The 26185-nt window shown below is 35.1% G+C and overlaps 1 pseudogene; it reads right to left on the bottom strand.

Annotated features, from left to right (window-relative positions):
* Nucleotides 1–871: 871 nt before the first annotated feature.
* Nucleotides 872–3733, bottom strand: LOC112826404 (cytochrome c oxidase subunit NDUFA4 pseudogene; annotated as a pseudogene).
* Between the last annotated feature and the right edge of the window lie 22452 nt (nucleotides 3734–26185).

Consider the following 26185-nt stretch of genomic DNA (forward strand, 5'->3'; position numbering starts at 1 on the left):
TCCTTCCATCAACAGGAAATGGCTGGGGCTGTTGTTTATAGGTCTGGCTTATGTATTGGGCCACATCTTGGTTTTGCTTGGTAAGAGAAGCAGGTTAGGAATAACAGCCAAGAGGAAATGGCTCAGGTCCATAATGGTTTTCACTTGGGGCTTCCCCGCCCCGTGGTCCTTGACTGAGTCAGGGAGGCATATGTAGACCAAGCTAGGCAAGACATGCTTTCTCCCCTTGAAGCTAAAGATGTCAGTGTGGTAAGTACTTGATAATGAGGATGTAAACAAAAATAATAGTTTTTAACATCACTGTGAGAATTTAAGTAACTGAGATACAATTACACTTTTACCCCATGTATTTGTATTTACATATATTTACTCTTAATTCAAAATATCCTTGAAATATTTTTTAATGACCCCCCTTTCAAATTTTGCAGCCGTATAAAGATGTATGTGAGGGAACAGTGACTGGCAAGGAGAAGAAAAGAGTAAAACCAAAGAGAGATCTGACACATAAGAGAATATTGGAGAGATTTTATTTTCCTTTGTCACAGATGGGTGAAATCTGAAGAGAAACAATGGTTTAGAGAACATTTCTAAAGACTAGAAATCTAGAGACCTGCCCATTAAAATAAAGATCTACATTTTGAAATCAAAGCATCTGCCTTATATTTGTGTTCTATTTGTACAGATTAATCCAGCTAATTAGCTATATCTACCTAGAAAACTCCTACATATGCTTTTCTTTGTTTTTAATAGATGGAAGGGTAGAGGACTTTTATGACAATATTATGTTTGGGACATAAAATAATACATCTTTGAAATTGGATGTTCCTTACAAAGACAAATGTCTTTTTTATTCAAGTTTCAGATATTTATTATTCAGTGTAAACCCCAGCACAACACCAACATGATTTTGTGCATTTAAAGGGGAAATATTTCCTGGATAAGTGGAAAATTGTGTGGATGGCTTCTGGAAGACCTTCATTCTAAGCAGCTTTATAGTGAAACATCTCATTTAGAAGTCTGGACCTTCTTCCTTCAGTTTGCTGGAATCTACATTCACTGAGTAGAACTTGTATTGATCATTGGGACACAGTTTGTTCCAGGGTTCTGGGTTATTCTTCCTATCCCAACTGACATCTGGATTAAACAGTGTCAGGCACAAGACATATGGCGCTGCTCCAGTAGCTCCTGCCCCAATAAATATGAAGAGGGGGAATCAAGCTCGGATGCTCCTTGGCCTGACCGTCCTGCATAACATGGTTGCTGCAGAGGCCTCCTGTCCAGGGGAAGAAAAAACCAAACGTGGAAGGCCCAGCACTAAGTCAAGACAAATGTCTTTTTAAAATCTTATTTTTGCAAAAATGGGAAAGGAGAAGTCATTTTTAATATCTCTTTAAAGGTGTTTTGAATTTAGAGTAAATGCCATGAAGTTTTGCTACAGCTGTGATGAAGTATAGGGATGAAAGTACGGACATACTTCTGTCACTTAGCAAATTCTCATAATAGTGTCAAACCTAAATCTTGTGTAAAAATGACTTGTATTTATGGTGGGAACTCCACAAACCATTAACTGTTTTGTGTATATGTCTAAGCAGCTAAAAGTAATTTGTTGTAAAAGCACTAGTGTTAATAAATTTCCATATCTTAAAAGACTTACTACTGGCAAATTTGTGGAGCCATTTAAAAAATTTCAACCTAAAGACAGTTTTATCTTCTTCTCCTTGTTTGTTTTCTCTTTTTTCTCTCTATTCCCAAGCTTAGAATATTTACTGTTTTGCTTCCTCTCAACTCAGCCTCTATTTCTGCAGATGGCCTAATGAATGCATACACACCACCTAACTATGAACAGTTAAAATGAGGGAGGTATGCTTCCGAGAACAGGCTAGTGAGCAAGGCAATTGTACTAAATTTACCTTTTCTGTAATATTCCAGAAGCTCAAAAATTTCCTGACTAGAATATTTCTTTGAATATATGCTAATTTGCATAGAACAAAACACATTTTAGAGGATAAGAAAACAAAATTTGCTTGTATCATAATTAGATACTCTGTGTGTGCACACATTTGTCTTAAATACCTGCACAGAGGCCTATTATTAAGAACAAATTTGCAAGGAAACTTTATTGAATACTTGGGCATAATAAGAATTCAGACACTTTTTACATATTACCAAAAAATATATACAAATGTAAAAAATACAGAATTGTACTGTACCAAAATAAAAAACAAGTTTCTGAAATGATTCCCTGACTTCCAGATCCCTTCTTAAAAGGAAAATTCTTTTATGTTTGGAGTATTCACTTTAAGTGATCCCTCCAGAATATACATTATATGAATTTATATCTATTTCTTCATATATATATATATGTGTGTGTGTGTGTGTGTGTATATATATATATATATATATATGTGTGTGTGTATATATATATATATATACTTTACTCACTAATGTCTTTCCATCTTTGGGAAATGAAAGTTTTACTCACTTATGATCATCTTACTATCACTCACTTTCTATATTCATATTATTAACTTTATTTAGGTAGCAACTAATTCAATTCAGTTAGTTTATTTTTTAGGGGCGCCTGGGTGGCTCAATCATTAAGCATCTGCCTTCGGCTCAGGTCATGGTCCCAGGCTCCTGGGGTCAAGCCCCGCATCCGGGATTTCCTGCTCCGCAGGAAGCCTGCTTCTCCCTCTCCCACTCCCCCTGCTTGTGTTCCCTCTCTCGCTGTGTGTCTCTCTGTCAAATAAATAAATAAAATCTTAAAATAAATAAATAAATAAATAAATTAGCACATTTTTTAGATTGCCTGGATTCAAATCCTGACTGAAATTCTCTCTCTCAAAAATATAAAATATATATATTTTAGCATATATTTATTTTGAGAAAGTTATGTAACTTTTCTGTCTCTCCATTTTCTAGTCTGTAATGTCAAGACAACCAGCTATGTTGGAGGCAGTTATGTGAGAGAATGCATATAAATTAGTCAGAACAGTACCTGGCACTTTCAACTATGTAATAATATTATCCAACATCATAATCATTATTGCCATTAAATCTATGGAAGTATACAAATATTTCTGTGATAATTGCATTCCTACCTTTTGTTACATCTATGTTGGACAGTTTATGCTAGACTGTTGTTAACATCCTTTGCCTTTCTACCTACTCGGTGTAAGACAAGATGGCTTCCAGTTATATTCAAGTATAAAATAACTTTTTCAATTATCAAAGTACAGCTATTTAATATTTATTTCTATAGGCATAATTAGATTCTCCATGCTTTGCAGATAAATTGACCCTCAAAATTGAAAATCTTTGAAAATATTACATTTACAGCATTAAGGCTATGCTAACATTGTTGAATACATAAACCAATTTGAGGGATAGAATTACATTATCTTTGTCATGGCTTCATTGCCTTCATTCTTGCCGAGTTCAAGAGAAACCATCTAAAATGATAACTTTAAAGACAGTATTTTTTTAATTTTCCCTCCTTATTCAAAATCATGTCCCATTTTGCTTCATAAATGGGTCATACTCTTTTTAAATATTCTCACTTGATATTACTAATATTCTTTCTTTTGTTTTTGCTTACACAATGAACAAAAGTCTTTATTCTAAACATATTAGCATTCTTCTCTATTACACTATAATTTTCAGAGACTTACCTTCCTGCTCCACTCTGCTTTCTAGGATTGCACTGTAGCTCAATCCTGGGAATTAACTTCATTGTACTTCAGTCGTAGGTCAATATTTTATTATACATAGACCATATGTCTTAATTTTCTTGATTTTCTTCATACTGTTTCTTACTTGCTTTCACAGTTGATTTCTATTTTGGTTGTGTTGAATTAAAAGTTCCAAATCAGGGCACCTGGCTAGCTCAGTGACTCTTGATTTGGGGTTATGAGTTCAAGCCCCACGTTGGGTGTGGAGATTACTTAAAAATAAAATCTTTACAAAAATAAGATAAAAAAATCTATGTTCCAAATCACTCTTTTGGAATATGAGGCATTTCTTCATTTAATTACAGAAAAATGTGTGGGCAACCTTGATTTTTATTTTGTCATGGTTAAATACATTCTTCTTCAAGTCTTTAGATTATAATTTTATTCTTATTGTTTTGAAATTTCCATGAGAATATACTTTTTTATGGGCCTTTTAAATATAAACAGATTGAGGGGTGCCTGGGTGGCTTACTTGGTTAAGTGTCCAACTCTTGATTTTGGCTTAGGTCATGATCTCAGGGTTGTGAAATCCAGCCCCCATCCAGTTTCATGCTGGGTGTGGATCCTGCTTAAGATTTTCTCTCTCCCTCTCCCTCTGCCCCTCCCCAGCTCCCTCTCTAAAAATTAAAAAAAAATAATAAGTATAAACAGCTTGACATTCAATGCACTATTTTTGTTGGGACACATGCCTGATTACAATGATAGAATGTTATCTACTTTTATGAATTCAAAACTGCTTTCCTACTGTTTTGTAAGTTCTTTTTTCTTTTGAAACTGCTATTAATATTAACCTCTATGACATTAATTTTTAATATTTAATTGAGGTGCAATTGACATAATAAAATTCACATAAGTTGTACAATTTGCTAGGAATGTGTATGTTTGTGTGTGTGTCAGTGGAACATCACTGCAATCAAAACAATGAATACATCTATCACCAAAAAAATTCTGCTTTCTGTCATTATAAATTAGTTTGCATTTTCTATTTTTTTATATAATTGGAATTACATTTGTATATATTCTTTTATTATCTAGCTGCTTTCCTCAGCATAATTATTTTGACTTTCACTCCTGTTGTTCTGTTTATCAGTAGTCTTTCATTTTTTTTTTCTAAAATCATCCCACTGGATAAATATTCCACAAATTGTTCATACATATAACTGTTAATGTCCATTTGGGTTGTTTCCAATTTTGACAATTACAAATACAGCTTCTTTGAATATTCATGCATATGTTTTCACACAGACATATGATTCATTTTCTCTCGAGTAAATAACTGGATATGTTAAGTTTTTAAGAAAATGACAATTTTCTAAAGTCATTGTAACTCCTTCCTTCCTTCCTCCCTTTCTTCTTTTCCTCTCCCCACCCTATCTCTCTGTCTCTGTCTCTTTCAGTTTTGTGTCTTTGTCTCTCTCTTCCTTTGTGATGGCTATTGTCTCATCTTAACTTTCTAGACCTACTACTAATATCTTATTTCCATCTTAGTGACCAAAGTTTTAATTATAAATACTGCTTTGTTATCCTCAGATGGTGGTGTTGTTTCATGGTATCTGGTTCTTATATGAATTAATTAGTGTGTGTGTGTGTGTGTGTGTGTGTGTGTGTGTGTGTGTTGGAGGGATAGAATAAGTTCTCAAATTCCACTATGTATATTTATTATTTATAAATGCTCTTCTATTCCCCTATTCTGTTGTTTATCCAGTATTTACTTTTTATAAGTTTATTTTGGTTATTCTTTGATTTCCTTCCTTCCTTCCTTCCTTCCTTTTCTCTTTCTTTCTTTCCCTAATAGGAGAAATAGAGTTGGGGTTGTGTTTTTTGTACTATAGTAACATCTTGAGTCAAAATTGATTTCTTTTGATTATGTGATTTATAAATTTTATTTTAGACTCATATTCAAAAAAGGATTGAGTTAATAAAACAAGAGCATATAGAAAGTATGTAACACTTTTTTTCTTCCTTTCTAGGCAATAATAATGATAATATTTCTCAATAAATGAGTTTCAGATTTACAGATTGAAGTAAAAGCAATGGTTGACTCTTTAAGAGGTAGAAGAAAGGTTTTGTTATCTGTAGAAATAAAACTGAATTTTACAAAGAGTAGAAGGATAACACAGAAAGGGATAATTAAATAACAAAAAGAAACAACATCTACTTCCAAATTCTATGAAGGATCTTATCGTTATTTATAAGGGTTTGTATGGACTCAGTAGTAGCAATAACATTAAAATTCTAGGAAACATAAACTGATTAATTGATAGTAATTACCTTTCACTGGTAGTCTCATCAAAAAGCAGAAAATGTGTTTTTGCTAGCAAGGTATCCTGAAAATAGCTTCTATACTTCTATATGAGCTCACAGAACAATTGGTGGTTACCAGAAGCGGGGGGGGGGGGGGAAAGGGTGGGGGTGGTTAAAAGATAAAAACTTTCAGTTCTTATATTCCCTTTCCCTCCAACAGTAAACTGAAGTAAGTGAACCTGTTGATAGTTATACTACTAAGAAGTTGTAATTCTGGAATTGTAAACAAAGAAAAGTTTATATTACATTAACATTTGCATTCTTAGCTTTTTTAGGTTGTACACCAAGGGGGTGGGGAGTGGTCCCTAACAAGTAGGATCTTACTGTAAACTAGTAAATGTCCATTTAAAAACAAGTACTATAACCAGATATTTTCTGTGCTAATTGTGAGCACTTAATTTTGTTCCATCCTGAATAACTTGAGGAAGTAGTTCTAAGTTTGGTCTCATACCCTTGTTGAAGTTGCTACCATAATTTTTTACCCCATCTATTTATTTGATTTCTTAAATAAAGATGTTTGTCCGAAAAAAAATGCATATTTAAATGTAATTGTATTCAGCATGTATCTTTTATAAAGTGCCTTATCATCTCTAATGGCTTTGCAGTTGATTGTCTCTGATACTTTTGGTAGAAAATCCTATTCATTTGCAAATAATTATCATTGTATCATCAAATTTCTATTATTTCCTATTTTAGCATCTTATTTTGTTTTACTTTTCTTTTTTTTTAAAGATTATATATATTTATTAGAGAGAGATATAGTGAGAGACGGAACACAAGCAGGGGAGTGGGAGAGGGAGAAGCAGGCCTCCCGCCGAGCAGAGAGCCAGGTGTGGGGCTCCATCCCAGGCCCTGGGATCATGACCTGCGCAGAAGGCAGAGTCTTAATGACTGAGCCACCCAAGAGCCCCCTGTTTTACTTTTCTAAGAACAGTATTAAGATATTGCCTGGGTGGCTCAGTTGTTAAGCGTCTGTCTTCAGTTCAAGCCATGATCCCAGGGTCCTGGGATCGAGCCCAGCATCGGGCTCCCTGCTTGGCGGGAGGCCTGCTTCTCCCTCTCCCTCTCCACTTGCTTGTGTTCCGTCTCTCGCTGTCTCTCTCCATCAAATAAATAAATAAAATCTTAAAATAAATAAATAAATAAATAAATAAATAAATAAATAAATAAAAACTTCTGTGGATGTGATATACAATGTGATGACAATAGTTAACAGTACTGTATTGCATATTGAAAAGCTGTAAAGACAGTAGATCTTAAAGTTCTTATCACAAGATAAAAATTTTAACTGTGTGTGTGAGGTGATAGATAAACTAAATTCATTATGGTGATCATTGTGTAATATAAACATATATCAAATCAATATGTTATACACCTTAAACTTATGCTATTTTATATGTCAATTATATCTCGATAAAACTGAATTTTTTTATAATAGAAAGAAAGCAATATATATTATAAGGAAAATTCAGATTTGCTTTTAATAAAAGATATAATAACCAATTGTTTTAATTAATAGCCCTAATATAATAAAAATGAACTAAACCTTAAATTTCAGTAGTAAAAATAACTCTACTAGAGATCAAATATCATAGGAATAGGGAATTATTGACTAGAAACACAAAAAACGATTAACTTGAAAATGGTTATCTTGACAAATCTATTTAAAAGTTATTGGTTTGTAATACTAAAATAGATAAAAGCTTAATGAAGAAAATGTCCACAAATAGGCAAAACTTACAATAAGGAAAACTTATAACCACATTTATAAGATTAACTTAATAGCTTAAAGAGATAATTTTCACACATTCATTTCAATAAATTTGAAGATTTCATTCTAATTAGTTATCTTAGTTATCTGAGAAAATATAAATAGAAAAATAACTTAAGAATAACTTTAAATATCCAAGAAGACTAATAACTCTAAACATTAAGAAAGCTTCTAAAAATTACTTCCAGGGATAAGCAGTACCTATGCCATTTTAACTTTTCCAAAGTACCAAAGACAAGGAAACTTGCCAATGGCACTTACTAAGTTAGCATTATCTGAAACAATAACAAAATGGAGATAGCACATAGTGGTATTACACACATCAATTTCACTTATACATATTGATGCAAAAATTCTAAGCATGGTATTACCTCATAGAAGCTATGGTTTACTAAAGGAGTTATGAATATGCCATTAAGAAGTGGGTTCAAAAAAATAAAAGACGTGGGTTCAAAAAAAAAGTGGGTTCATTCATGGATTATAGGATTTTTTTTATTTTTATTTATTTTATTTTTGAGGGCTATAAGATTGTTAACACTAAGACAGTTGTTCATATATTTTACTCTGCTAAATAAAAAAAGAGAACATATTATATTTTGATATGTGTTGAAAAATCTGTTTTCACAAATACTTCTCTGTGTCTATCTTGTTCTTTTTCTCCACCTTTTATCTCTTGTACTCTCTTTGAGCATTATTCATAATATAAAGAGGCAGTAAGATACCTGTCATCAATATCTTAATATTGCTCTTAGAAAAGTAAAACAAAATAAGATATTAAAATAGGAAATAATAGAAATTTGATGACACAATGATAATTATTTGCAAATGAATAGGATTTTCTACCAAAAATATCAAAGACAATCAACTGCAAAGCCATTAGAGATAATAAAGCACTTTATAAAGATACATGCTGAATACAATTACACTTAAATATGCATCTCTGCTATAACTATGTTTGAAAATATATTTTATTTTTAACAATATAACAGATTGAATGTTCAGAAAAAAACTATCTAACATGGCTAACTAAAATGATAACTATTTAATATTGTGGGAAAGCCCTCTATTTAAATGCATGATTGAGACAGAAAGAAAAAAGATGATTCAAAGTCTTGTTTTATTTGATAAACTTGGGTATTTGTAATTAAGAGTGAATTATTCTCTAATTTAGACAAATAAGCATGGTCACTATTTTGTGTGAGTGGTATATTTACCAAAAAAATCAAAATACAAAATATAGAAGTAAAGAAATCATTTCCTCAAGTGTAGTAAGTGAGCAGTTTTTCAAAATTTAGAAATAAAATTGGAAATAGTTGTACAACATTAATATCCTAAAATTAAATATACACAAACACACACAATGAAATCTATCAATTTCAAGAAAAAAATGAGATTTTCCATGAAATTAGAGACAATTACTCAGTATAATGTTAATGCCACTACCACACATCAAACAAAATAACAAAGTTGTTTTTTATTTCAAATTTGGTAAAAATGCCATGAAAATTTTCAAATGGAGGATAAAACAATTAAAGGCCACAATGTTTTTGAAAATTGCTCCTCTTGAAGTTTAATACACACACACACACACACACACACACACACAAACACACAAACTCTAAATGAATATAAATGTTAATTGTTAAACAACTGAAGAAGAAAGGTAGGAATGATTTTCTATTAGTGTATGCCCTGGATAAAGAGTTTCATCAGCGATACAAATTCCTTGTGATGTGCTTTTAAACACACTAGCAGAGTTTTGAAAAACAACAGCTGACATTAATAATTCATCAAAAATACCATGTAAAATATATTGCTTTGTTTTCTTATTCACAATACTGAGAATTTGCATTTTTAATAAAAATGAATGCTATACTTAAAACCACTTCACCATCTGTTGCCAGAAGTATTGGACTACGTTTAGCTGTTTTCTTTGAAGGAAGAGTCTGGGGATGACATGACAGAATGCCCTAGGGCAGTGCATCTCAAATTTTATCAAGGTAGTATCTCTAACTGTGGAGAGAAGTTCACTTTCACTCCTGGCCTTTAGCCTAGAGGGACGTTCAACAAGCATGAACCTTATCTCAGAATTTTCCACATTACATAACATTTTAGGGGGAATCAGATTTTACTACATATTATTGCATATATATTGGTATAAAAATGTTTTAGAATATTTTCCATGAAATAAAACAAATGTTACCTAATTTGCATATGAAACCGTCCAATTTTTAAGTATTAGCTGATAGGAAAAAAAGAAAAAAAATGTTGTATAGGTAAACAGGGGAATCTCTAGGCCCTTGCAGAGCATGAACTGAGAATTGATTGACTGGTATTTAGAGCAAACATTTCTGGCTTTTGATTTGAATTGGTCCAAACCTTAGAAATCCTGTTCATCCACAAAATAATAGTGTGGTCTCCAGTTACAAAGTGAAATAATGAGGCTTATGGTTTATATGTTACCTGTCACGTAAAAGGTTTATGAAATTATATAGTTATACAGATCAAATGCAACAAAACAAAATCAATAATTTTAAAGAATTAAAATTTGTACTTAGCCTTTTCTAACACTATCACCTTTCTCATAGACTGTCACATTTCCTCTCATTTCTGCTGTATTTTCAATATTTGGATCTTGTAGCCCATCTGTGTTCCCTTACTGGGAAAGGAGACAAGTAAAGTAGAATGTATGCACACTGTAAAATATTATTTATCAGTTAGAAGCAACAAATTAGTTGTCCGTCTATGGTCATGAGTGATCTTAAAGACAAACTGCTGAGCTAAAAAAAAAAAAGGTAACAGAATTACTGTAGATCTATAATAGTTTTTCCATGTAATGAAAGGTGAGTGCTTTCAAAACCATCTTTATTTCACCAGATCATTGTCAAACTAAAAATACATAAACTAAAAATATCTCTTGTAAGGTTATACAAATTATAAAACCCTCCCAACTAAAGCAATTCTTTTGTTGCATCTCTGCCCACCTTTGTTATCAACCCATCTCTTTTATTCTTGATGAGTTGTATTCTTCATAGTACACTTGAAATTCATTATCACCATTCCCTTATTTTGCATTTGTATTAGTTATGATAATGTTAAGCTACTGCAACAAATAGACTTAAAATTTATAACATATATAAAGGGGCAACTATTCTTACTCATAGTTCATAGCAGTACCTGTGGATCACAAGGGCTTTGTTCTACATGGTAATTCAGGGATGCACTCTCCTTCCATCCTTTGTATCTACTCAACCCTACAGCTGTTATAAAATTACTGCAGAGGACATGCTAAAACAAAGATTGCTTTGACCCCTCACACACTTCGCATCCCGTATTTCTTTAAAAATTCAGAAGTAGGCCTAGGAACTTGCTTCAAGTATGTTCCCAGATGCTGCTGATGTTGTTGCACACTTGTGAGAATCCTTATCCTAAGTTGTCTTAGGACAACAGAGGTGTTGTCTCTGTCTGCATACAGCTGGGGGAAGTAGGAGAACATAGAGAAAGCACAGCCATTCCTTATATCCAGGGTCTGAAGTAATAATACTTGCCAATCTATTCATAGCCCATAGGCAAGAAGCGTTCCATTGTGAGATGCAAGGGAAGTCTCAGAAATGGCGTGCCCATCTCACAAGGCACTTCTGGGCAGTAACTGTACAATATAGAAAACAGAGCACACTGTGTGTGGGTCGGTCTCTCCCTCCCTCTGGTCACCAAAACCAGCACACTTCTTCACATAGAATAACAAATTCTCCATCTCTTATGCAAGCTCAACTTAAGTCTCATCTTGATACAGTATTCATCTTATTCCACTATCTATGGTGATGTTTATTTATCTCCATCCAGGTTAGATGTGGTTCTTTGTGATTCAGCCATCCGTTTTTTTATGAGAAAGGAAAAATTATATAAGACTAAATCATTAAACTTCATGTTCAATGCCCACTTACCAGTGCTCAAATTTCTCCACCAGTGGTAAAGGGGCATCATTTGCTGAGGGGAACTGAATGACAAGAAGTTGTGAAGACATTAAACAGAGCATGATGTCCCTATAGACAAAATTAATAGGCAGCAAAAAGAGTGCTACATAACATACCTAACCATAAAGGGTAGGAAGGCAAAAGTTGAAGACAGGACTCAGTCTTTTAGTCAGTGCTCACATGGGAACCAATTTTGAGTCCAGAACTCGCTGGCATAAAAGTGGTTAGCTCCCTAAAAGGAAGGACCCTAACACCACAGCAGTTACACACTCTAACGAATTCCCCAGTTTCAGGAAAGAACTTATAGCCATTCACTTGGGAGATTTTACACTAGGCAAAAAAACAGATATCTTGAGAACTATTGGGCATAAGATCTGGTTGACAATGATACTCAGAGACACAAACTGTTGTTATAGCTCCCTTGTTAGAATGGGGACTTAGGGAGAACAGACAGTAAATGGGGCTGGGGCCCTGGCTGAAGTCTAACTCACCATGGACTCGATGAGCCCACAGTCACACCTATGCATGAGTGGGTAGCCTAGACCCTCATGTCACCACTAAAGTTGAACAAATAAACCTTTCACGACTCACATCTTTGTTTGTATGGGTGTTCCTGTATGTTCAATTGAAGGAGAAAGAATAATGTCCAGGCTTCATTTATAATTGCGTTCCCTCAGTAGGTGGGTGCAAGCTGAAAAGAGGTGCCATAAACATTACAGTCATGTTCAGAGTGGCTATGAATGAAAGTGGAAAGAAAATATTTCCCAGTGGGTGGAGCTGCTGACATTGTAGCCGGCCATCTAATTAGTGTGGTAGCAGAACTGGCACATGGCTAAGTAGCACATGGAAGTGGGCACCAAGTGTGAAGATATTTGTGTCACATGTTGATGCCCATCATAAAGCATCCACCATGAAAGTAGTACTGGATAACCAAGTAGATAAAATGACTTAGCCATCTGATGTTAGCTAAACTTCATATGCCATCTTGGGACCGGCACAATAGGCACACAAATGGAATAATGTTTATGTTGTGAAGGTTAATTACAGCCAGCTTGGAATTAGCTTGAACTGTCTTGCAAAAGTTTGTGCATGGCAATGACCCTTAATCAAGGCATGAAACATTCTGATTAATAGTGTTGCTTTATAACCATGGGTCTAAAGAGTTTCCGGCCCATTTGTTCCAGCTCGTCAACACTGTTTATTGATAACAATGAGATTGATGATTCGCACCTGGTCTCTGTGAGACCCTGGAGGACTCTGCTGTTAAAGCTGGTTATGTAGCAGAAATATGTTACATAGCCAGCAAAAAATAAAAAAATAAAAATCTCCAGCCAAGATTCCATTTTGAGTGCCCTAATTCCAAGGTGTTCCATGCACACATTGGTGGTTCCTGATCCAAGAAAAAAAGTGCATCCATCCGTGGCCCTTAGAAATGGGTTATAATAGGAGCCTGCACCTGATGTCTCTGGATCCCTGGCTGTGAGACAGACTTTGGCTGTAATGCATCTGCTTACTTTAATGCTGTCACTAATATATCTTTTTTTGTGGTAATAAACTGTAGATTTATAAGTATTTCATCTTGGATTGTATGAATTTATTTTAGCAATCAAACCCTGTTTAACCTCTACTGCTGGTGCAGTGAGTGGCAGAAATTGAAGCTACGAATTGACCCAGCCATATGGACTTCTACTTATCAAAGGCTAATCTAACTACCACCTCTTTGGAATGCCCAACCTGCCAGACAGACCTACTCTGAGCCCCAAGTATGACACTATTCCTCAAGTATAAGCTACTTGGTGCCAAATATAACTTTTCTAGAAAAGCCAGAATTTATATTGAAACATATTCCAGGTATAGGCTTGGCTTTCCCGCCTACAGAGCCCTGACCAAGACTACTGCATGAGGGCTTACAGATTTCTCTTTCACAGGTATGGAATCTGTATAAGTTTTCTATTGCCTCACTACAAATTATCACAAACTTGGTGGATTAAAACAATATCCATTTATTATCTCACAGCTTATGTGGATCAGAAATCCAGGTATAGGTTAGCTAGATCCTCTGCTCAGAATCTTAAAAAGTAAGATGTTGGTTATATTTTTCCCTGGAGCTCAGAGTCCTCTCCAAGCTTATGTGGTCATTGGGACAATTTTGTTCCTTATAGTTGTAAGATGGAGGTCTCCGGCTGTGAGCTGGGGACGACTCTCAGCTCTGATAGGCTGCCTATCATTTCTTGCCAAATGCCTCTTAATGACAGGACATTTTGTTTTTCCAGGCCAACAGAAGACTGTTTTCTGTAGCTTCAAATCTCTCTGATTTATTCTGTCTCTAATCTCTAATCTTCTTTTTAAGAGGTTCACCTGATTAGGTAAGGCCACCCACAATAAGGGGGAGGATATACTTGCCAGTTGGAGTAACTCTGACATTGATTGCTTGGCCTGTGGAGTAAGAGGCCTCATAGAGGGGAAAGCCAAATTAAAATCTGAAAGCATCCTCTTCCCAGTAAGAACAAAAAATCTCCAGCAAAGATTAATATGCCTTTTAAGAAACAGCTCATGGTATGTCACTGAGACTTGGTAGAGGTAGAATACTTGACCATGAAGCAACAAGTGACCAGGTATCTGAAATTTGTCCTAAAAGCTCTATTCTTTCAGACCTATCAAATTATAAATTCAGAGGAGCTTATAGGCAGTCATAAAATGAGAATGGTAGATACTGGATTATACAGTGCATACATATCAAGGGATAGGAATCTTAGGGGTCATTTGAAAATTATTCTTACCACAGGAGGCCAGACAACACTGCATGCAACCAGGAGACTCATTTCATAGCAAAAGTGGTGTGGGTATGGGGGCATAACCAGGGAATCCACCTGTTGTATCACCAGTGTACTACTTAGAAATAGCTGGTCTCACAGAGGGCTGGGACATCCTTCTAAAAGCAAAGATGAAGCACCAGCTTAGAGGCAATCCTTTAAAAGGATAAATTGCTATCCTTCAGGATGCAAAATATGCTTTAAGTCAGAAGCCTCTATACAGCTCTGTGTTCCCAAATAGGTCTGGAAACCAAGTGGTAGTAGTAGGAGTGGCCCCCTTTGACATTATTCTCGGTGATGCACAAGAGTATTTTGTGCTTCCCATTCTTGCAACTCTGGGCTCTGCAGGGTTGAATGTTTTTTCCCCAAATGTGACTCAGTCTTGCCATAGGACACGGTAAATGTTCCATTGAACTACAACCACTACCTGAGCACTTTGAACTCCTATGTCCAGGGACCATCAGACTGGTAGAAAAGGCAACATTACAGTGAGTGTAATTGACTGCAATCAGCAGGAGAAGGTAGGACTGCTTTTGCATAAATAGGTCAGAGTAATATGTATGTGGAACCCAGGTAATCCACTGGGTACCTCCAGTATTCCTTGCCTCATGAATTTTGAGTGGACTCTTGTAGTGATCCAACTTAGAAAAGGCATGATTTCCAAGGACTAATATCCCACAGGAATTTACTTTGGGTCACATATGTAGGTAATATACCAACACATGCAAGGAGATAGAAGAAGGTGAGGGAAATTGAGGATAGGTAATAGGAGAGGAGGACTACCTGTTGTGGCTTTAACACCAACAGTAACAAAAATGTCTGTTCCACTGACCTGCTTCTTTTAAGTTTCCTCTCAGAAAAAGAACCCCAAGGAAACCATGGAGGAGCTGTTCCTGGAAACTGTAGTGTAGTTCAGTTCAACTACTTTCTATTTAACAAATGATGGACTGTTTGAAATAAGGCTCTGAAAGAAGACCATGTAAATAAGGCTCTCATATATCCTACAGAAAACATATTAATCAATGGCTGAGATACTCCTAGATCCACCCCCACAGTTGTACTGAGGCCATATTTCCATGCATTGCTTCTAACCAAAGACTGAGCAAGGAAGTGGTATGATGAGCAAAGAACTTACGGTACTATGCAGGACCATTATGACAAGATGGAGAATTCTTTTAATAGGCAATTTTAGCCCTAGGGTGCCCCATTGACCTGACTAAAGTTTTCTTAGGATATAGTGTTGCAGTCTGAAAATCTTCCTACCTAATCCTTTTTACTTCCTTCTCTCCACAGGAGTCAGTTGGAAGTTTGATGATGCTCCTTGCCTACTCTAGATTATTCCCCTTTCTTGTTCACCAAATACATCTCTTGCATGTGTAATCTTGTGTTGGCATCTGCTACTTTCCTTTTTTTTCTACTGAGGTATAAATGATGTATAACATTATATTAGCCTCAGGCGTACAGAATAATGGTGTGATATTAATATATATTGCAAAATGGTCACCACAATAAGTATTTAACATCTGTAACCATACATAGTTACAAACTATTTTTTCTTGTGATGAGGAGTTTAAGATTCACTTTCTTAGCAACTTTCAAACAGGCAATACAGTATTATCTATAGTCACAATGCTGTACATTTCATCCCTATGACTTATTTATTTTATAACTGGAAGTCTGTACCTTTCAACCCTCTTCACCCATTTTATGTGGTCCCCATCCCCTGCCTCTGGCCAATATCGGTCTGTTCTCTGAATCCATGAGCTTGGTTTTTGTTTTTAAATAGCACTTATAAGTGAGATTGTACAGGATTTGTCCTTCTGTCTGGTTTATTTCACTTAGTATAATGCCCTCAAGGTCCATTATATATACATATATAATATTCGTTATATATCTGTATACCATATCTTCTTTATCCACTCATTCATTGATGGACAGTGAGGTTGTTTTTATATCCTGGCTATTATAAATAATGCTGCAATAAGTATGGGGGTGCATATATCTTTTCAAATTAGTGTTTTGTTTTCTTGAAATAAATACCAAGAAGTGAGATTGCAGGATCACATGGTAGTTCTTTTTCTAATTGTTTGAGGAATGTTCATACTGTTTTCCATATTGCATGTACCAACTTACATTCCCAGACATCTGCTTCTTGACAAAGAGAACTGACAGGTCAGGCTTCCCCCAACAAAGTTTACTTGACTTTAAGAAAGAATAATAGCCAAAGATGACACCTCCTGAACAGCAATAGTATAGCAAGAGCCTCCTGATTTCAGATGCAGCTGCTGATTGTTCCCAAAGTACACAGCACTGGGGACACATGCAATCACTGGGACAAGGGTAGGTGAGTGATGATTAACTTAAAACAGAAACATCATCAACTATGAGACCTCTTCAGCTTAAAAAGTTTCCTAGTCAAGTAGAACCCCCAAAGGGTATGTGAGAAGCTCCTGTTCTGGTGCTGCACATCATCAATTACCATTTATAAATCAGTTACAGATTAGGCAAACAACAACAATAACAACAACAACAACAAAATAATGTTGACAATGAGGTACAGAGTGAGATCAACATATAGTAATCTAAGTAGTTCCCTTAGTGCTGGTATAAATACCTTGAGTTAGGATTAGAGGCAAGATTAGAATAAAAAGCAAGTCCCCAAGCATCTCTGAGCCCAGAGAAAAGACCTGTTCACCCCTTCTTCCCAAACTTCATGCTTAACTCTTTTCAAAAGCACTATTAATTATCTGAGATTTTCAACAACTTACAAGTTTCTGAATTCTCTAATTTGATTTATTTCTTGGTTCATCTGGTTTCATAAAATTCAATAACTTTGACCCAAACGTTTGCATTCTTTAACCATGATTGCTTTCCTTTTTTTACTTTGTCACTTCATGAACTTGTTCCTAATTTGGGGGATAGTATTTCATAAGAACTCTTTTCCCATGAGAGCTATGTATCTCTTGGAGTCCCCTCCCTAGTCCACTTTGAAAGAAATGTTCTTCTGTCCTCCTGCAGAGGCATCAGCATGTGACTTCCTATCCTCACTGGGTAAAATATTTTATATTTTGGATTCTATATCTTCTGCTGCTTTGGTTTAGTATCTCATTTTGATGAAGTGCATCCTAAAGAATTTCCTAAATATTTGTAAGAGGTGAAGTTTGTGAGGTCTTGAATGTCCAAAGTTGACAAACAGTTGAATGTTAACACTAGGTTCCTTTTCCATCAGAAACCTAAAGCACATATTTCATTGTCTTCTAACAACCACTGGTGTTGGTAAGTATGATACTGATTCTTATCCCATCACATATTCCACCAGCATCATTGTTGTTTTACTACTCATTTTCTTTCTTTTACACATTGATTTTAATAACACAGTAATTTAGATGTTTCTATAACAAAACAAAACAATTACTTGTTTTAAATGAGCATTTAAGTCAACCCACCATTTTCTCTTCAGGACACTAAGCAGATTGCTTATTTGTTTATTTAGAAGTAACTACTATATTGTCAATAATTGTGTAGACATTATCAGTTATTTACTATACCATAGGCACAGATTTAATATAAAAGAAATGGCCAACAATTCAGGGAAAAGAAAAAAAGTTAAACTAAAATTTTCACTGATATTGAAATCATCTCCAAATACAAAGTATATATACACTTTTAATTATCCCCAAACACAAAAGTATATATATGTATACTTTTAAAGTCCTGAGTAGAAATGAAACACATCTGGTAAAGGTTGATGCATAAAACCTTCCTTCAAATAAGGCTTATCTCCAAAACACATAAGAGAATTGCTTAACCACAATTTTGACATCAATACTCTGGACAGAAAAAAAAAATTACCTACTTGCTTTAAATATGAAACAAAGATGTAGAAGAAATTAAAATTATCAGTCCAGTGTCATTCAGAAACTGATTTTTGATTAAATAAAACTCCATTTTTCTGTAAATTTTAAACTTTTAGTACTCATTTTAATATTAATGATGAATACATTATGGAAATCATGTGTGAAATTTAGAACTTTGTTTTGCAGTTGTCTGATACAAACAATGCTAATTGCCTTTATATGGTAATGTTAAGCCTATATTAGATTTTGCACATTAGGGAGTTTACATAAAGATTGACCTTGAACAATTTACATTAGAGAAGCTGCCATATAGATATAACACAGACCATATGGTGTGTGATAATTTTCTACTTTGTAGTCAAAGACTGTGAAAAAGGTTCTAGTACTTGAGAATGATTACATCCATATTTACATCACATCTGCTATGCATGCTTAGAAGTAATTCTACCAAATTTCCTTGAGTTTTAGGATTTTCTAAATTAGTGCACACAATTTGACCTACTGTACTTTAAGCAATCATATAGTTAGAGTAAGTAGCTTAGCTAATTGAAAAAAGAACTGAACTGGAATAAAGAGATAAAGTTTTATGTGTCAACAACATTATCCATTATTTGAAAACCTCTAAACATAACCTAGTAGATACTCAAAATATATTTGTTGAATTAATTTATGAATTTAAAATTGAATTAGTTAAGATAATCAAGTTCTGAAGATGTAATATGCAGCGTGGTGACTGTATTTAACAATATTGTATTGTATACTTGAAATATGTCACTTGCAGCAAGTCAATAAATATGATCCTTTTAAACTACAGGCTAGATTTTGATGGCCTCTGGCTGATTAGGCTTCATCAAAAGAGTGATCCCTTTAGGAATTCTTGTACAGGAAAAGCAACTTAGTCAACAGTGTTCGTTTGGAAAAAGCAGTTGTAGGCCATTCACTATAACATCTTGGTTTTAGAAAATGATTAGGAGAGAATAATTTTTTAATTTCATATGTATGCTAAAAGAAGTTACATCCAGATAGACCCAAAGGGAGTAGAACTCAAAAAGTAGCTGTTGAACAAGACATACTATTTCAGCACAGGAAGTAAAGTAATCTCCAAAACAGGTAAGACATTTTCAGATATATATTCCTGCAACAAAATCCCTCAAAACTTAGCAACTTAAAATAAAAAACTTTTCATTATCTCTTGATTGATTCTGTGGGTTGACCAGACTCAGCTGGACAGGTCTTCCACTCAGCTTTTGTGATGGGGCTGCAGCCATTTGGAAACTTTGAGGGGCATAGCTGGAATATTGGCTCAGCTGGGTCACTGGAATGCCTGGAATAGCTGGAAAAATGGTAGAGTTAGGCTTTTCTTTGTGAAGTTATTCAATTAGCCCTTCTACATGTCTTTTTCAGTTGAGTATTCCAAATGAATAGCCAGACTTCTTACACACCACCCAAAAAATGAATAAACAAAGCATATCAGGCTTTTTTTTTTCAGATTTTTTATTTATTTGAGAGAAAAAGCACTAGAGAAAGAGCGAGCAAGCATTAGTGGGGGGCAGAGGGAGAGGGAAAAGCAGGCTCCCTACTCATGGAGGGCTCAGTCTCAGGACCCTGGGTTCAGGACCTGAGCCAAAGGCAGACACTTAATCATTTAGCCCACTGAGCCACCCAGGTGCCCTATATCAGGCTTTCTTAAAGCTACAGTACAAAATTGGCAGAGCAACATTTCTGCCACACTTAAAGTCTACAGACAGCCCTGATTGAATGTGGCAAATAACTACATAACAGCATTAATACAGAAGATATGATTTATTGAGAGATCACCTTTGGAGACTATAATCCTCCCTCTGATCCCTAATGATTCACATTCCTTTTATATGCCAAGTACACCCCACCCAAGTTCCCTTCCTTCATGCCATCAGATTTAGAAGCTCATCATCTGAATCAAACCCAGTTGTAGATGAGGTTTCCTTACTTTGACACCTTTTTAGCTGAAGATCTATGACCTAAAAAGACAAGTCATCTGTGCCATCTCCCCAAATATACACATAGCACGTACAATGGTGAGATAACATAGAGACCAGAACTACAATAGACACTTACATTTAAAAGGGGCAGGGGGTGTAGAAAACTATACCAGTGACTTACCCATTGTAACTCTAAAGTCACCGACGTGCATGCAAAAAATTCCACCATTCAGGAGGTGAGGAATCTGTATAGATTATGCCCCAGTTCTTTGGCTAATGGCTTCACTCTGAGTCACCCTTCATTTTCCATAAGGAATGACCCAACTTTGGAGCTAAATAGCTCTCTGTTTGCTTCTTACACAAAACTTAATGCTTAATACAAAACTATGTATTGATCTCTCACAAACTCCATGGCTTAATGAACTAAATTGGGCAGTTTTTGTATTCCTCATGATATCTTCTGGAACTACAATTATCTGGGGGCTTACAAATCAAAGACATCCAAGATGATGGCTCCCTCATATATCTGACATCTTGTCAGGAATAGCAGCTGTAAGCCAGAATCCCTCTCTCTTTCACTGTTATCCTAAGACTCATTCTCCCTCTCTCTCTCTCTCTCTTTCTCTCTCTGTGTGGTTTTCAATGTTTTCTTTCCACATCATCTCTCTAGCAGGGTAACTGGACTTCTGACATGGTGGCTTAGTATTCCAAGTGTGCCAAAGAAATTCTCAAAACTTCTTATGACTTAGTCCCCAAACTTGTACAATGCCACTTTCACCACATTCTATTGGTTTATAAAAGTTACAGAAACAGAGCCAATTCAAGGTGGAAAGGGACTGCATAAGGGCACGAATCCTGAGATATATGCTTCATTAGAAAACTAGCTACCACAGACGTCCTCAGGTGCTCTCACATCAAAGTTTCAATGACTTAGACTCTGGCCCAATAGACCATCATTTCAGTGCAGTAAGCCTACCAGCTTCAATCACCCTTTTTTTTCTTTAATATTTTATTTATTTATTTGACAGAGACAGAGACAAGGAGAGCAGGAACACAAGCAGGGGGAGTGGGAGAGGGAGAAGCAGGCTTCCCGCCCAGCAGGGCGCCTGATGCGGGGCTCGATCCCAGAACCCTGGGATCATGACCTGAGCCGAAGGCAGACGCTTAACGACTGAGCCACCCAGGCACCCTTCAATCACCCATTTTTTTAAATGAGCATCCTTGATAGGCTCTTGCTAATTTTTCTTTCCACAGTAAAGATAATGCCTATTGTTGTATCATATGATTCTCTCATTCTCCTGTTTTTGCTCAATTCCCATGATTACTTTTGTGATTCTTGAATCTATTTTTTCACATTTATGTCTCCATCTATCTTCTTCAGGGATTCTAAATCTGAGGTCCATAGTATCAAGAGTCCTCATGTTTAGACTTCAGTATAATCAAGAACAAAATAAAATCATAAAAATGTGTATGTCTGCATATAAGTTTTATAAGAGCTTCTCTAATATTCACAGATGACCTAGAATAATAGTGTCTGTCTTATTGCAGGAAATCAATGAACAATTATTAGATTAATTAATGCATAAATGACTATGTGTTTATGCATGCACACATATTTTTAGGCAGTGAGTCTAAAAATTTTAACAGGTTTTTAAAAGTGCCTCTAACCTAAATTACTGCTGTTGAAGATCTCTGTCTCCATATATTATATATTGTCTTAGTTTATGTTCTCTCAGATAGGTTTTGAGACAAGGATTCAAGTATAGGCAACCAGGTATCACTCACAGGAGTGTAGGAAACAGAGAAAGTGAAGGAAAGTAGTCAATAAAGGGTGTGTTATCAAGTCATTTGTGGGTAACCAATGAATAATCTTGCCGGGACTCTGGGAGTGAGTAGTGTAAATAGAATTACCTCACTTCAGAGTTATCTGAAGACTTTACATACCAGCTCTTCTCAGTCATTGTTTGATGGCTCCTTCAAAGGCAGGGCCATAATTAAGTTTCTGGTTATTCCAGCCTGCTAAGTATGAAGGTAGAGCAGCTCCAGTCTCACTAGAAAACCCTCAGGTACTTTTAAGAGTTCCCCATGCACTGCAATGTGCAAGAACTCAGGGACAGAACATCAATAACTTCTGCTCCACAGACCAACACCAAACCAAAGTTCCAGAAACATTGTCCACAACTCATCACTCTTTGCCTTAAGAATTTACAATAATTTACTGTTAAGAGTCATCTAGCGGATTCTAAGCTTTTCACAATTAGGTTCCAACTAAAAAAAAATTAATATTTCCCATTAATTGTGACCTCATTCTTGAAGCTTGCCTTCTTCCTGTCATTATTGGTCATTTACTACACATTCCTACTGAATTAATCAGAACTCTATAGTTAAATATAATTTTTATAAATAGGTTGAAATTATTTTACCATTGTTCTTTTTCCTCCTAGGCTAATTTTTTTAAGCCAAAGACTGTGTCTTATATTTTAATTGTTTGCCCCGTAAGTCCTCACATGTATAGAAACCATTTTACTCTTTTAAAAAAGCTTTCAGGAACTTTCCATTGCCTTTAGAAAAGAATATTATCTAAATTCCTGAACCTGACACATAGGCATTTTCTGATCCAGTCCTTATCTATATATGTTACATTCCTCAAGAATGTCATTCCATTTTCACTGTTATATTTTTGTACAAGCTTTTTCCAATATGCAGAAATAACATTGTCAATTTTTTTCACTTGGTCACTTCCTGGTCATGATATTGCATAAAGGTCATATGTTCAAGAAAATATTTCCTGTCTTTTAGGACAATTTATAGTTTGTCTTAACTCTTGCACTTCGAGCAGTGCTCTTTGTATCTTCATTAGTACTTAAATGATATTATATTCCTTTTTTAACTATATAGCTCCCTAATAAAAGTTATTTTTTTGAGAGTAAGGGATAATTTATTCATCGACAGGAGTGGAACCATGTAGAAGTCAAGCTTGTTAGCTTAGGACTCATGGAAGATATATGAAGTCATACCCCATTTTTACCATATTCAATACATGTGTCTTTGGGCATGTTACTGAGCCTCTTTAAGCTTAATTCTTTGGTAAAATGGTCACATTAACACCTCATATACCATAGCATTGCTATGAGAAATGAAAGAGTTAATAAATGTGAAGTGATTAGCAGAATGCCTGAAAGATAGTGGTATTAAATTTTAACAATTATTAATAGTACTAAGGGTAGTAGATGCAATGGTAGTAGTCGTGTTAGTACTAATAAAAGGGATGGTTTTTAAAAATCTAATAGAGCACCCCTAAAAGTACTAGCTGAATAAATAAAATAATGAAAGAATTAAATGTGGGCAGCAGTAAATCACACTACTGCTACATTTCAGCTATAACAAAGTACCTCAACCAAGAAAAAGGAACAGATACTATTCCTTTTGATAGTGTCTCTCTCCTGTGGTGCCGTAGGTGATGAGTTTGCTCCACAGAATCACAAGTAGGAGTATGTAAGTGGCACTGGGACTCTTTGCTTGTGTGAGTTGGGTGGATTGGCAAGGTCATCTTCTCCCCATGCAGCAATAAGCCTATGCTTCCTGGTTTCTCTAACCTGTTATATTCCTTACTCCGTGCAGGGAACTAAGACAACTAAAGAGTGGAAGTCTTTCCATGAGGAACAAGGACTATGGTGGAAAGCTGCCACTAAGGTCAGAAACTGATGCAGGATTTTGGTTTATTATCTTTGTACTACTTATATGTTCTTTTACTAACAGCATGGAGGGAAAATAGCTTATCTGAATCCTTATTATCACTTTCTAATCTGACCTGACCACTTCAAATGTTTATGCCACCTTTTGGTAGTTGTCCAATAAATACAAAAAATAAATTACTGAGAGAGACATTCTTAAAAATATGTAGGAAATATAAATCAGAATTCTTACCTACATTTAGCAGGGGGACTACTTAATTGGAATTGACTAAATATTCTATACAGTTTCTTCACAAAGGATGGTAATAAGATGAAATCTTATTAATAAGATGAAATTTGAAACTCTTTTCCTTGAACCAATACAATTCTAATCAATTATTTATATTTAAAATGTCAAAAACCTTGGGAAGAATGATGCTTTTATTTATTAACTCTCCCATAAAGCCCTGTGTGGATAAAAGTGTGTGATTGATAGATAGAAAGTGTTGGGTTGCAGAGGGTAATTTGAGAGTACGGAAGTTTTAGAAAATGCAAACAATGTTAGGATTGAAAGAATGAGGAAATGGTGCCATCAAGCTAGAAATACATCAAATGGTTTATTATTTGGCATAGAACTTTTTGTGTACCATTTACCATATGAAACAAATGACTTGACCAGTAATGAAATCTGTACATGTCAAGTGGAGGACTGGACCTGGGAGACTATATAAAAGAGTAGTTCACAAATAGTTTCATCTTATTATCCCCTATGAGATATAGGATTCTTTCACAATGAAGATTCAATTCTTCTCTTTCATTGGGAGCAAAATCTATACATTGGCATTCCTCTCTTTAACATTTGCTCATATAAGAATTATTTAGTGAAAGCCAAAGTGAGCTGAGGGTAAGGCTTCAACTTCCAACTTTTTCTCTGTTCCCTGACTCCAATTGTTGAGCTTTCCCTTCAACTGTGCATTGCACTCATCCAAATGATTGTAAAGTTTGTGTTGAAGGTATGCTTGGATGAACATAGGCTTTATTTCCCTTAGTATAGCCCCAGCCTTCAATGCCACCCAGAAGCTTCTACCTAGGCTAAATTCTGCGGCTCAGCAACTAAGTGGTACAAGCCACAGGGAGTGCATAATACCAATTTTCCACAGCCTGCACTGCCTACCCATTTGCTTAAAATTGCAATTCAAAGATGTTGACTTTACTCTATAAAGCTCTTAATAGTTTGGGCTCTGGCTCCCTCAGAAATCCCTTTTCTCCCTTTGCCATATAATGACAATTGAAGCCAGGCAGTATACTCCTGATGAGAGTTCCCAAATTTAAGGCATATGGAGCTTTATTTAAAATGGGAAGAACACTTCACAGGGTCATCGCTTTCTTCGGAATCCCTGTGCTGCGATAGCTTAACACAGTCGCATTATGTTGACCTTCTGGGCATCTCTTTCTTATGACCTTTAATTAAAATAGTTACATGTAACAATGTTATTTTCTAATATTTCTGGAAAGTCCTACTTATTTAATATTTTCATTTTTGTTGTAATTTTGTATTTTTATTTTCTATGTTGTGATTGTGGACAAGTTTGATAAAGGGTACAATTTAAATATATTACTTAAATCCATTATCTTTAAAGTCTTTCTAAAATCAACATAATGGCAAGAATCAACCACGTGTAAAGAATTTTTTAGGACCTTTCTTGGGGGGGTAGTAATTGCAGTTGTGTTTTAGAGAAATGTTATGACTAAAATGCAAAGAGAGTCATCAAAACATATCACTGAGGGCTGAATAAATTGTGAAATCTTCTGATCTATGCCAAGAGACTATATAAACATATTTTTTGGTCCTTCTGTGAATTAAAATACAATGTCTTTTAATTAGAATATAATTGAACAAAACTAATATAATTTAATGGTGACACAGTCTACTTTTTGTTATACATATGTACTACATTTCAATATATTAATAATCGATATTAAATTTAACTGGAGATAGCTTTTCAGATTCAAAGCTAGCAACTAAAATATCCTAAGAGCAAAAACCAATAATCATGTAAGCATAAATTACTCTTAAGCTGCATTGATTTTTTTTATATT

This window comes from Callorhinus ursinus, unplaced genomic scaffold (assembly GCF_003265705.2).
Source record: "Callorhinus ursinus isolate GAN/ISIS: 27379988/994484 unplaced genomic scaffold, GSC_fseal_2.0 scaffold7, whole genome shotgun sequence".
NCBI lineage: Eukaryota > Metazoa > Chordata > Mammalia > Carnivora > Otariidae > Callorhinus > Callorhinus ursinus.